This window comes from Uloborus diversus, chromosome 8 (assembly GCF_026930045.1).
Source record: "Uloborus diversus isolate 005 chromosome 8, Udiv.v.3.1, whole genome shotgun sequence".
Taxonomy (NCBI): domain Eukaryota; kingdom Metazoa; phylum Arthropoda; class Arachnida; order Araneae; family Uloboridae; genus Uloborus; species Uloborus diversus.
In genome coordinates this window covers 44,439,081-44,451,018 of record NC_072738.1, presented here as the reverse complement: position 1 = coordinate 44,451,018, position 11,938 = coordinate 44,439,081, and positions in this window count along the sequence as shown.

Genomic DNA, 11,938 nt, shown 5'->3' with positions numbered 1-11,938 from the left:
AAGATAATAAAATCTTCGATTCCTTTATCTTACCTTAACCTCGTGGAGGTTTTCCAAAACGAAACAGGACGCTATAGCTTTGGCTCTGGAAATTATAATTACGATTTGAGTTCAGTTAAAAATATTTTTATTATTGTAAACCAAAAACGTTTCATTGGGTTTTGAAACTTTTTGTGCTTTTTACTTCCTTTTACATAGTAAAGGAAGCATTGTATTCAAGAAAAAAAAATTCACTCAAAAATTGGCCTTAATTTTCATTTTGTTCGCCCCCGAATGAATATTGAGTTTTTTATTTCAACCCAAACACAAGTGGATATATACCTAAGACGTAAAAACATCAGAAATATCCGTTTTGACGAGTTAATTACAAAGAGTTTTCTCGTGACGTCCGCATTTACGTATGTATGTGCGTATGTGTGTATGTGCGTATGTACCTCGAAAACGGTATGTCCTAGAAAGTTGAAATTTGGTACGTAGACTCCTAGTGGGATCTAGTTGCGCACATCCACTTTTGGTTGCATTCGGATGTTCCAATGGGGGTCTTTTACACCTTTTTGGGGGAAAATCATTGTTAATTTCAATACAAACTCAAGTGGTGTTATAATTTGGCAAACACTTGGCGATGTATCGATAAGCTTTTGGTTGCTATGTTTTGCCGCCAACTTAGCGACAAACTTGGCGGTTTTTTTTTTTTTTTTTTTTTTTTTAAATCTGGTTTCAATTTTGCCATATTTAGAGCATTAACCATTGAATAACATTAAAATTGCAAATATTGGGACAAATTTTCTGTCTAAAACTTTATCTTTGCTTCGGTTCGCAACAAAATTGGGGGAAAATATTCTAAGTGTTTCTTTGCTTACTCCGAGGCACTATTGGCATTAAATTAGAGTAAAAGGAAGTCATGTGATGCACACATCAGCTCGTTTTTTAATTACTAGACTTTCTGTCGCAGTCAAGAGATACATATTTTACGGCTTAGTTTATGTATTTGGCCATTTTTTTTTTCATTTTAATGTATCTTTTAGTCTTTCCTAATGGTTTGCTTTGTTTAAAATCAAACATTCGGTTTGAAACTTTTGTAATATTGATTTTTGCAACGTTTGACGACCAAAAAAGTGCTTTGACTAATTTGGCGAACATTTTAGAAAATGAGCTGTTTCTCGTTATGATTCCCCCCCCCCCCACCCAAACTCCGATTTGGGTTACAGGAATCAAAAGACATTTGGGTTACAGGAATCAAAAGACGCCATAAAAAAGACAATATGATTCGAAAAAGTAATACATTTAAACAAAGATTGCTGAGTTATATGCCTATACTGTGCTTGCGCCCATACATCGTAATTTTCACAATAATATGTGCTCTTGTAGATTTCGAGTATCAGAAAAAGAGTGCAATTGCTCTTCCGCTGAAATTCATCCTCCCACTTTAATGAAATAAAATTTGCCAGATCATAACTTCGACAAAATTTATGTGATATGATACATAAAGAATTTGGGTTTCTTAGTTCTTTTTTTATAGCTTATTAATAATTTTGTTTTTATGCATTTTCAATAAGTTTCTTTTTGTTCGAGTAGGAACGAAATTTTCATATTGTACTAATTATGATGAGCTCGTTACTTAAAGTCAAAGAGCAGGATATTCATTTTCTTCTAATCGTAACACGTATTTTAATTTGATTCTTCCTAAAAGACGATATAAACATCCGTGAACAAATTACGATTGCGCAGCAATCTTTGAGGGTTGGTGAGCGGCAGCGAGCAGGGTGCGGAGTCTCCCAGCTTTATTGGTAAATGGAAAGTAATTTTACTTGCAAATAAAGCAATGATGTACAGCTCAAAATGAGTTTGTCTGATTTTCGGTTCTTGAAGAAACCCGGAATGATGAATGCCTACAGTTAGTTCAATGGATCAACGCAACGGTTCAATTGGGAGCCATTTGTGTCGACTGAGAGAACGGTTTAGTTGGGAGGCGTTTCTATCGGCTCTTGAAATTACCCGGAGTGAATGCCTACATTTCAGCAAATCAATAGTTCATTTACGAATCTTTTTTTTTTTTCTTTTTTCTTTCAGCTATTGAAATGATCCGGAGTGATGAATGCCTACAGTTGAGCGGATCATCGGTTAAGTTGAGAACAGTTTCCTTCAGTTCTTGAAATGACTTGGAGTCAACGTCTTCAGTTTCGGGGATCAACAGTTTTAAGTTGGAAGCCGTTTCTTTCGGCTTATGAAATGGGACATTGGTAACGCTCAGAGCCGATGGATTTGTGAGCCTTAAATCTTTTAGCGAGAGTCATGAATTTTTCTCCCACTAGAAAGAAGACTCTTAGAACATGGACGCGATCTTTCGTCCATATTTATTAGGTACAGAAATTAAACAAATTAAAATATTTCTAATCTTAAGCACTTTTGCTTCAAGGATTGCATACATACCTTTTTTCCTTTCACAAAATTCTCCTGTGAAATTTTGTGTGCAAGTGCATATGGGCTTGTTCTCCTCTCCATTGCATTTTCCAGCATTTTTACAAGGGTTTTTAATGCATCTATCTATAAATGAAAAGAAAAATCTTTCTCGTCATTTTTTTTTTAAAAACTATACAGCAAAAATTTGTTTTAACGTTACATTACATCAAAATGACTGGAATGCATTTGTTGCATGAAAAAAAAATCCTTCAAATTAACGCAAATAATTTTGCACTAAACTTTGAAAAAGTGGCAAAATATTGTCAATTCGTTCTTAACTTTTTACATGCAAAATGAAATGTTATGTGCAATGAAAAAATGAATATGTCATTGACTTCGCAAGAGAAAGTATAAGTAATTATTTGTTAAAATATGGGATAAATTGAGCATCGAAATTGTTTAATTTTACTTTAAAACGGAGTTCGAATCTATCCTTTGTTTGATACACACACAGCATTACGTAAGGCAGACATAAGTAGAGATAGATGAACTACTGTAACGCACAAAAGTAGCAATGCTGCGGTGCCGGCAGTTTAAATTAAAAATTAATTTCGAAGTAGGAAGAGAAGCAAAAATAACATAACTACGGAAAAAGGAAAACCATTACATAGTTTCTCTACAAATCTATATATATATAAATGGATGTATGTTTGTGGGTGTGTGGGTATATGTGTATGTTTCTTATACAAATCCACAGTTTTCGTCGGATTTCTTCCAAATTTGGCACAGAGGTAAATTGTTCCTCAGGAATTCATATAGGCGGGTTTTTGGAATTTAAAAAAGATCCGATGAGGTTCAAATTTATATTTTTAATCATAAATTGCTCTTTTCGACACAAACAAATTTGTGTATAGTTATGAATTTAGTCTAAATGAAAAGCCCGTAAAAAACTGCCTTAGATGAAGTTTCTTCAAAGATTAACTACTATCGTTAAATTTAAGAACTTTGATTCCAAGCTAATAAAAATGATTTGCAACTTATAACCACCAGTAAATATTTTAAACACAATCAATACAAAACGTATCATAAACAATTGCCGCTAATGTCTTTCAGCGACAAGCCAAACGCATGTTTGGTAAGAGGAACCGTAGATATACGAAGTAATGATGTACATCGTTACGTAGTCCCAGGGATCCATTGATGCTACCCATGGTTCTACTTAATTTGAATGCTACCGTTAAATTGTAATTTTTAATACTGTTTAATTAAAAAATCCACAACAGTAAGGGTTGAGTGTAATTTTTTATTAGTGTTTTCCACGTTAATAGGAGAGAAAATACAAATATTAGTAAGGTATTAATATTACATTCAAGATTGGCGCACTATCTTCGACTGTTTCAGCATTAGAATACTTTTATTAAAACCACATCTATTTCATTCATATGATCCTTACCAAATCAATTTGAAATGTGTAAATTTTCTGTATACTACTCCTCGATTTACGTCGAATCTTTAAGTAATTCAGTTCAAGTATAACCAATAACCTGATTCGGTTAAATAGAAGTCGCTCCACGCTATCAAAGAACATGTATGTTTGTGGGTGTGTGGGAATGTATGTTCCTTCTACAAATCCAGTTTTCGTCGGATTTCTTCCAAATTTAGCACAAAGGTAAATTGTTGCTCAGGAGTTCATATAGGCTGGTTTTTTAAATTTTAAAAAGACCTAAAATTAGCCCGGTCAATTTAGACATAAAAATAGTTATCAAATAACAAAAATTCCGGGAAAGCTAAATTTTTGTAGAGACCTTGGGTTTAGCATTACAAATAAAATGCAAAAAGTCCCCGTCAATCCCATGTGCGCTAAAAAAGTTATTTGGGGTCAAAGGTCAAAATTTAGGTTTATTGGATTTTTCTCAAAAACGGTAAGTTTTATCGAAAAGTACCTCAGACCAAAGTTGTAGATCTCAAAATTCTCTATAAAAATTGTTCTCATGATTTTTCTCCAAGATCAAACCATTTCCCAGATATTGCGTACTCTCAAAAGATAGCCAGTCATTTACAGAATCCCCTCTATTCGCATGGCCTTGTATAACATTTGGCTATTCTAGTCCGTGTGGCGTCGTTCACATACCCAGGGATGCCCAACCCACTAAGGGCATGGGAGCACCCCTCAATATCGCGGAGCTCTCCCCTTCAAAAGCAACAGCCCCCCTCCAAAAACTGAGAAAAATACCCCTCAAAACAGCCCCCCTTTAAATGTTTTTTGAGCTCTCAAACTGTAACCACATTTCATACAATAAAACATAGTTTGTCTGGTGAGACGCATTATTATCTTGACTCCTGACAATGTTTGGCCTTAGTGATACATTGTGGGTAAGATTTCTCGATTCTAATATGACTCTAAGTAATCTATCTCTCTCGGTTAGACAACAAACCGTGGTTGACGCTTCTTCATCTAATTTTGCGCATCATCTCACTGCTTTAGTATAACGTGAGGTATTGGAAATCTGTTAAAGAATCAGACTTTAACATTTTTATTTTTAGGATTTTACAATATTGTTATTTTGTACAGACAGAGGGCAGCACCAAGACGAGCCAAAATTGCTCACCTAAATTTGAAAAAATAAAGGTGGAGTCATATGCTGTCAATTTTTAAATGCAACAATGTGATTGGATATTGAGACGTAGCGTCGGTGTGCCATTTCGTTTTTGCGATTCTGATTTATCGAAAAAAAGTTCAGTGCAGTACTCGTGTAGAAGCAGCATGATATGGGTGCGCGTACGTTTTGTGATCTTCCAGCCTCGTGGAAAAAAGCGTCATAAGTTTCTTCAAAAATCCACAATCATCCTGAGTAATGATATGGACTATCTATTTTTTTTAATGAAAAATTAATTATTTTAATCAAGAGCATTTTTATCAAGATTGAATTTCTTATCGTCGAAAATCCATCAAGTTTTAATACCCCTTTTGGAAGTGCATCTATAAGCCAATGGAGCTACAAGTTCATCAGTATTTTATCAACAACATTTGAAATCCATCAAGTTTTAATACCCTTTGAAAGTGCAACAAATTCATCAGTATTTGCAAAAGGTTACAGAATAATTACAAAATACTTATTCATCAAAATTTAACGGATTCCAGAATAACTGCTATTTGAAAATCCATCAACATTCCAAGGATTGTATTGACCACTATATCTCCATAGCCTGTGAACTGTATGTTCTTAATCCTGTCGTGAACACCAAGGGACTAATAAACGTTTTGTCAAGCTAGTGATATTCAAAAATGCCTATATAGTATAAAAGCAGTCCATCACCTTTTCCTTCAAAAAAAAAAAAAAAAAACAAAAAGAAATAGCCGTTACCAATTTATCATAGAGCAGAGGAATCGTCGCATTCCGATGCTATTCAACATATTCAATAATTACATAATGAAAAATCCAAAATTACATATCATCTATGCATAATCAATTTACGAATATATATATATATATATATATATATCTAATATTGGTTCTTACGTTTTTTTGTTATTGATGATTTAGTTTAGTATTTTATAATAATATGATATCAAAGTAAAATAAAAAAATGATGGTAAGTTTTCACAAAATTGAATTGTTTTTTTTATGAATTTATTGTTAATTGATTTTTATTTGGGAAAAAGAATCCCAACTATTTGAAGCATACTTTTGATTGATAATTTTCCACTATACGTAATATGGGTTTATTGCATTTTTCCTTACACAACGCTTTAAGATATTTAATTCATCATTAATATCAAAAAAATGATCTTTTATATCCAATCTACCATTTAGTAAATATGATCATTTTTATAACCAATTTATCAAAATCATATAATTCAGTAGTTACGCCCTCAAGCACCATTTCTTTTAATGTTTTATCTGATATTCCTTTTTTAAGAAGATGATCCGAGTTTTACCAGTTCTGCTTATCAAAGAACTCAAGTTGAAATCTGGAATTGTAAATTTTTGCTGTACAATCAAATTCTTCAAACTTGCCATCGTACTATGTTTCGATCATCAGCTCTCGTTCTGCAAATTGGTTACTTTGAGAATCTAAAAAATATAACACTAGGCATTGCTGATGACCATCATCAGAGAACTTGTTTTGAGACGGATTACGACGACCAGTTCGAAGATGGACAATGAACATTTATAATTCCAGATTTCAATTTTGAAACTGAGAGACTACTATGGAGCTCATCGATAAGCAGAACTGGTAAAACTCGGCAGCTCGCTCTTTCAAAAAGGGGATTTCCGATGGCAGCTCGCTCTTTCAAAAAGGGGATTTCCGATAAAACTTTGAAAGAAATTGCTTGATGGTGTACCTACTGAGTAGTATGGTTTTCAAAACCTCACATGTCATACATACCAAAGCAGTGAGAATATAGGTAAAATAAGAGAAAGAAGTGTCAGATACAGTTTGTTGTATAACCAAAAGGGATGGATTTATTCGAGTCCGATTAGAATCTAGAAATATTAAGCCACAATACCATCAAGTCACAATTTCAATCAAGAATGAAAATTATGAGAAGTGTTAGAGTTCAACTCGCACGCCAAACTTATGTTTTATTGTAATCAATGTGGTTACAGTTTGAAGGCTCAAAACCCATTAAAATTTCTTAACGTCTTTTGTTTCGAAGGGTGACTTATGTGGGCTGTTGCAAGTCATATTTTTTTCTTTTTTTAATTTTTATACTTAACCTTTGTTCTCTATCATAGGTAAATTTGACATTTTGAGCCAAAGTTATGGGCTAAGTGGAGAAATAACATTTTTTTTTTACCAGATAAGAAATGCTTTTATGACTTATTTTTTCCGCATATGTAAGAATTAATTTATGTGAAAGCAAACTTTTACAAATCATAACTTCTAATATTTTTTCTCAAAGTATGGAGCAACACGATGTTATTCAATTCTGACACTATATTGGCCAAATTCAAGATTCAACACATGTGTAAAACTTTAAAATACAGTTTATTATTAAAATGATCTTATGCAATGTGTAATCTACACAAAACGTCTGCTCTTAAGAGCGATAACATCTAATTTTGATATTTGATGAAATTATTGTAACTTTTTCCAGTTTTTAAGTATTTATGGTCAACTTCAAGGCGCGAGCGACACCTCAAGATATTTTTGCGGTCAAAATCCTTTTGCATAACCAAATATCGCTACAAAAGGCAACTTTTCCGGGCTATTACTTAGCGTTTATCAGATTTTGATTTTCTTCAATCCACCCTAATGAACATATCCAGTATTTTAAATGTAAGTCCACCTCGTACTAGAGCGGGATTAAGTGAATCGGAATCCAGCTTTTGTTGTAAAAAACACTGCTTATTTTGTGGCGAGAAAGCGGATGTAGAGGTTGAGAAGAACAAAACGCAGAATTATCGCAGAAAAATTTATAAATTTTCTACACTTGCATTCAAAGAATCCCTTTTACAATTAGCTAAAGATCGTTCTGAGGTGTGTCAAAAGCTGCCCTTGCACGTTTTAATTTTGAGTATGATTTAGTCAATGCTTTATGAATTTTTCTGCGATAATTCTGCGCTTTCTTCTTCTCAGCCTCCTCATCCACTTCACAGTCACAAAATAAGCAGTGTTTTTAAAAACAAAAGCTGGATTCAAATTCTATTAATCGCGCTACAGTACGAGGAGGACTTACTTTTGAAGTACTGGCCTGTTCATCCTCACGTTGCTGCAGAGATTGAACTTTTCCGGGTGTATGATTTTCTGCAATCGACGCGAATTGTAACGGACTTTTGACTTCTTAAATAATCAGCATTCTTATAACTTCTCCCGACACTTGCATCGATTAAATTTGGCATTCCACGACTGCCCAGCACAACAGTTTCACCTTCAGTCCAAAGTTTATTGCAAATAAAGCAAAATTGTGACATTTTTCTTAAATATTGATCAGCACAAACAGTAGACGCTTGTAATAAATACATTTATTCACTCAAACTGCACGTTTAAATCAAAAAGAAGCAGGTACGTCAGGGGTGCCCACCTAGAGTCATGGCCAAGACTGCGACATCGAAATTTTTATGGAGATCGTTTTGAGGGTTTTTTTTTTCATTTGGGGGGGGGGGGGAGGCTTGCTTTTGGGGGTATCTCTGCGATGATGAGGGGGGTGCATCTTTGCCCTTAGTGGGATGGGCACCCCTGGGTATGTGAACGACGTCACACGGACTAGAATAGCCAGATGTTATTCAAGGACATGCGACTAGAGGGGATTCTGTAAATGACAGGCTGTCTTTTGAGAGTAGGCAATATCTGGGAAATGGTTTGATCTTGCAGAAAAAAATCATGAGGACCATTTTTATAGAGAATTTTGAGATCTACAACTTTGGTCTGAGGTACTTTTCGATCAAACTTACCGTTTTTGAGAAAAATCCAAAAAACCTAAAATTTTGACCTTTGACCCCAAATAACTTTTTTAGCGCACATGGGATCGACGGGGACTTTTGGCACTTTATTTGTAATGCTAAACCCAAGGTCTCTACAAAAATTTGGCTTTCCCGGAATTTTTATTTCCATTGTCTAAATTGACCGGACTAAAATGGTTTAAATTCATATTTTGAGTCATAAAATTACTCTTTTCTACACGAACGAATTTGTGTATAGTTATTAATTTAGTCTTAACGAAAAACCCGTAATAAACCCTAGATGACGTTTCTTCAAAGATTAACTACTATCGTTAAATTTAGGAACTTTATAACCAAGCTATTAAAAATGATTTGCAACTTATAACCACCAGGAAATATTTTAAATGCAATCAAAACTAAAGGTATTCTCAACGTTGGCCGATAATGCCGATTCGCGACTACAGTAAAGCATGTTTGGCAAGAAAACCGAACGAAATCAAATTGCTGCTGTTAAGCGATTTTTGAATAGCATCCTGCAAAGCAGGAATGCATTGCGGTCTTCGACAGTTCTACCTACTTTGTATGCTTTCTTTTGGTATTTCCGTTGCAGTAATGCCAGAACGAAATTATAGATCAGTGTTTCAAACATGAACAGCCGAGAAAATATCAAAACCAGCTCGGTATCAATAATTCATTCATTATCCATGTACAAGCTTCAACAATTTAATGTTAGATGGTGCTTAAAACCAATCTGCATATGTTCTTTATACTATTCCATGGTTTACGTCGGATCTTTACCTAATTCGGTTCAACTAAGTTGAATCGCTGAATTCTAACAAAGAACAAGGGCAAAAAATACTAATTTCGCAAATAAATTGCAAAATAATCATATTTGTGCTTAGTAGCGTATCTGGAATTTGTTTTTCAAGGGGGAGGGGGATGGTCATAACGTTTCTTACATGCAAATAAGCTACCATACTAGGATTGCCAATATGTACTAAAATTAAAGGTTGAAACCTTTTTCCCCCGCAAAACCACACGGAAATATAATTCAGCGGAATTCATACACTTTAGGAGGGTTGGAGTTTTAAGTTTGGAAAAAATGCAAATAAATAATAATTTATATTTGAATTGTTTTAAACTGCAAAAAAATGCTACGTTTTTTATATAAACAAATGTCTTCATTTGAAATTTTATATTACCTTAATGCTCGAGTAATATTACATCTGATGAAGCATCTTCGCAGACTAGCAATAGTTTTATATCTGTTAGCAGGTATGATGCAACTTTTGACACACATAAATTACTATTTGAAGGCATGATGAAATATTACTCCACAATATGAAGTTTTTTCTTCATCGTGAAATAAGTTGAAAAATGTTGCATTCCAAATTAAAAAGCTAAGGTCGATAACTGCTATTGTAAACAATCGAAAAATATTGGAAGTTTGTACCTACCATTAAGCATTTCAACCGTCATTGAAGAAGTGCTGTGAGATGAATGGAAAATTATCGCTATAATAGCTTAAACTCTCTTAAACAGTATAGGGATAAGGTGAAACACTTTGTATCTCACATGTAACCACATTGGACGATTAAGTGCTGTAAATGTATGTGAGATATAACTATTTTCGATATAGATAGCTTTATGTTACTTGATCAAGGTTGGTTTCATACACAAATGTAATTCTTCTTGCTGCTGGGAGGGGGATTGAGAACAATATTTAGGAGAAAGTTTTGAATTAAATTTATGGATTAGAAAAATGTGAATCATTTAAGTTTTTAATTTTTAAACTACGTTTCGAAACGTGAAATACATTTCGATTGCTTTTAAGCTGTGGATAAGAAGAACAAAATATGCAACAAGATGGTGTAAAATATAAACAAAAGATTTGTCTATTATACAGTTGTAAGTACAAACAAGACATTTATTTTTCAAAAAATTTCACGGCCTGCAAATAATTAAAAAACAAAATCTAACACTGATAGTGACTAAAAGGCACACGCCTACTTTTTTCTCTATAACGCAGTTTAATTGACGGTTTTGAAATAGTTCGTTCAATAACTTCACGTCCACCTACTTCCATTTTTAATGTTTTGCATACCTTAAAATAATGACTGTACTGTAGTCAGTGGACCCATTCCCACCTCTCACGACGATTGTATCCCTCTAAATTAAACTTTTGATGCTCTCTAAGGAATACTCTCTCTAAAGCAACAAACTTAAATACATGTTCTCTCTATCTGCATCAGTGTGATATCATGTACAACATTTACGGCAAGTATTAGCTCTTAAAAATTTGAACTAGAACTTAAATCTTGACAAATTTTAAATCTTTACAAGACATTAATATTACTGCCTAACTGTCATTTTTACCTACGAAAATGGAAATTTGACGTCAATATAAGAAAATAAAATGTTGCCGACGTGCGTCTTTTTAGGCAATTTACACTTATCCAATTTTACTCTATGGCATGGCACTAAATCACCATGGTAAGTGCGAGCGGACACATTTCGTAAAGTTTTTTTTATACTAAGCAAACTTTTTCTGCGAAATGTGCTTGCCTGAAAACAAACAAAATAACCTATCACTTGATACCTTTATTCTTAAAAACACCGCAAAACATCTGTAAAACGGAGTGTTATCGTCTGTTAACAACACTGACTGAATTTATTTTCTGTACGGTGGACTAATTGTTTAGCTTTTGGACATTGAGGATGTTTTTACATTAATCTGAAAATATTGTAACCGTGTCCAAGAAGACTATTTTGTATATATTTGTGCCTGATATAGGGATTGACTTTTATTTTTGGGTAAGCTCACGACTCTTTCTAAGGAAACATTCAATGATTTATTTCTGAATCAAATGCATGTGATAAGTACTGTTGCATTTTTTGATGTATTGGGGAAAACAAAACCTACAAAGGCGGCACAACGCTTTTCTTTCGAAGCATCACTAAAAGGTTGTCCCACACGATGTGCAAAAGACAATCATTTGTCTTTGCCATGAAGACAGTTTACGTACCGGCCGTCTGATTCAACCTCAGACAACGTACCAGTGGACACTACAGAGCCCAAACAATATTCCTCACACTTTTTTGCTTTAAGTTGATGCTACCTTTTCGGCAAATGCTTGATTTTCTGTGTT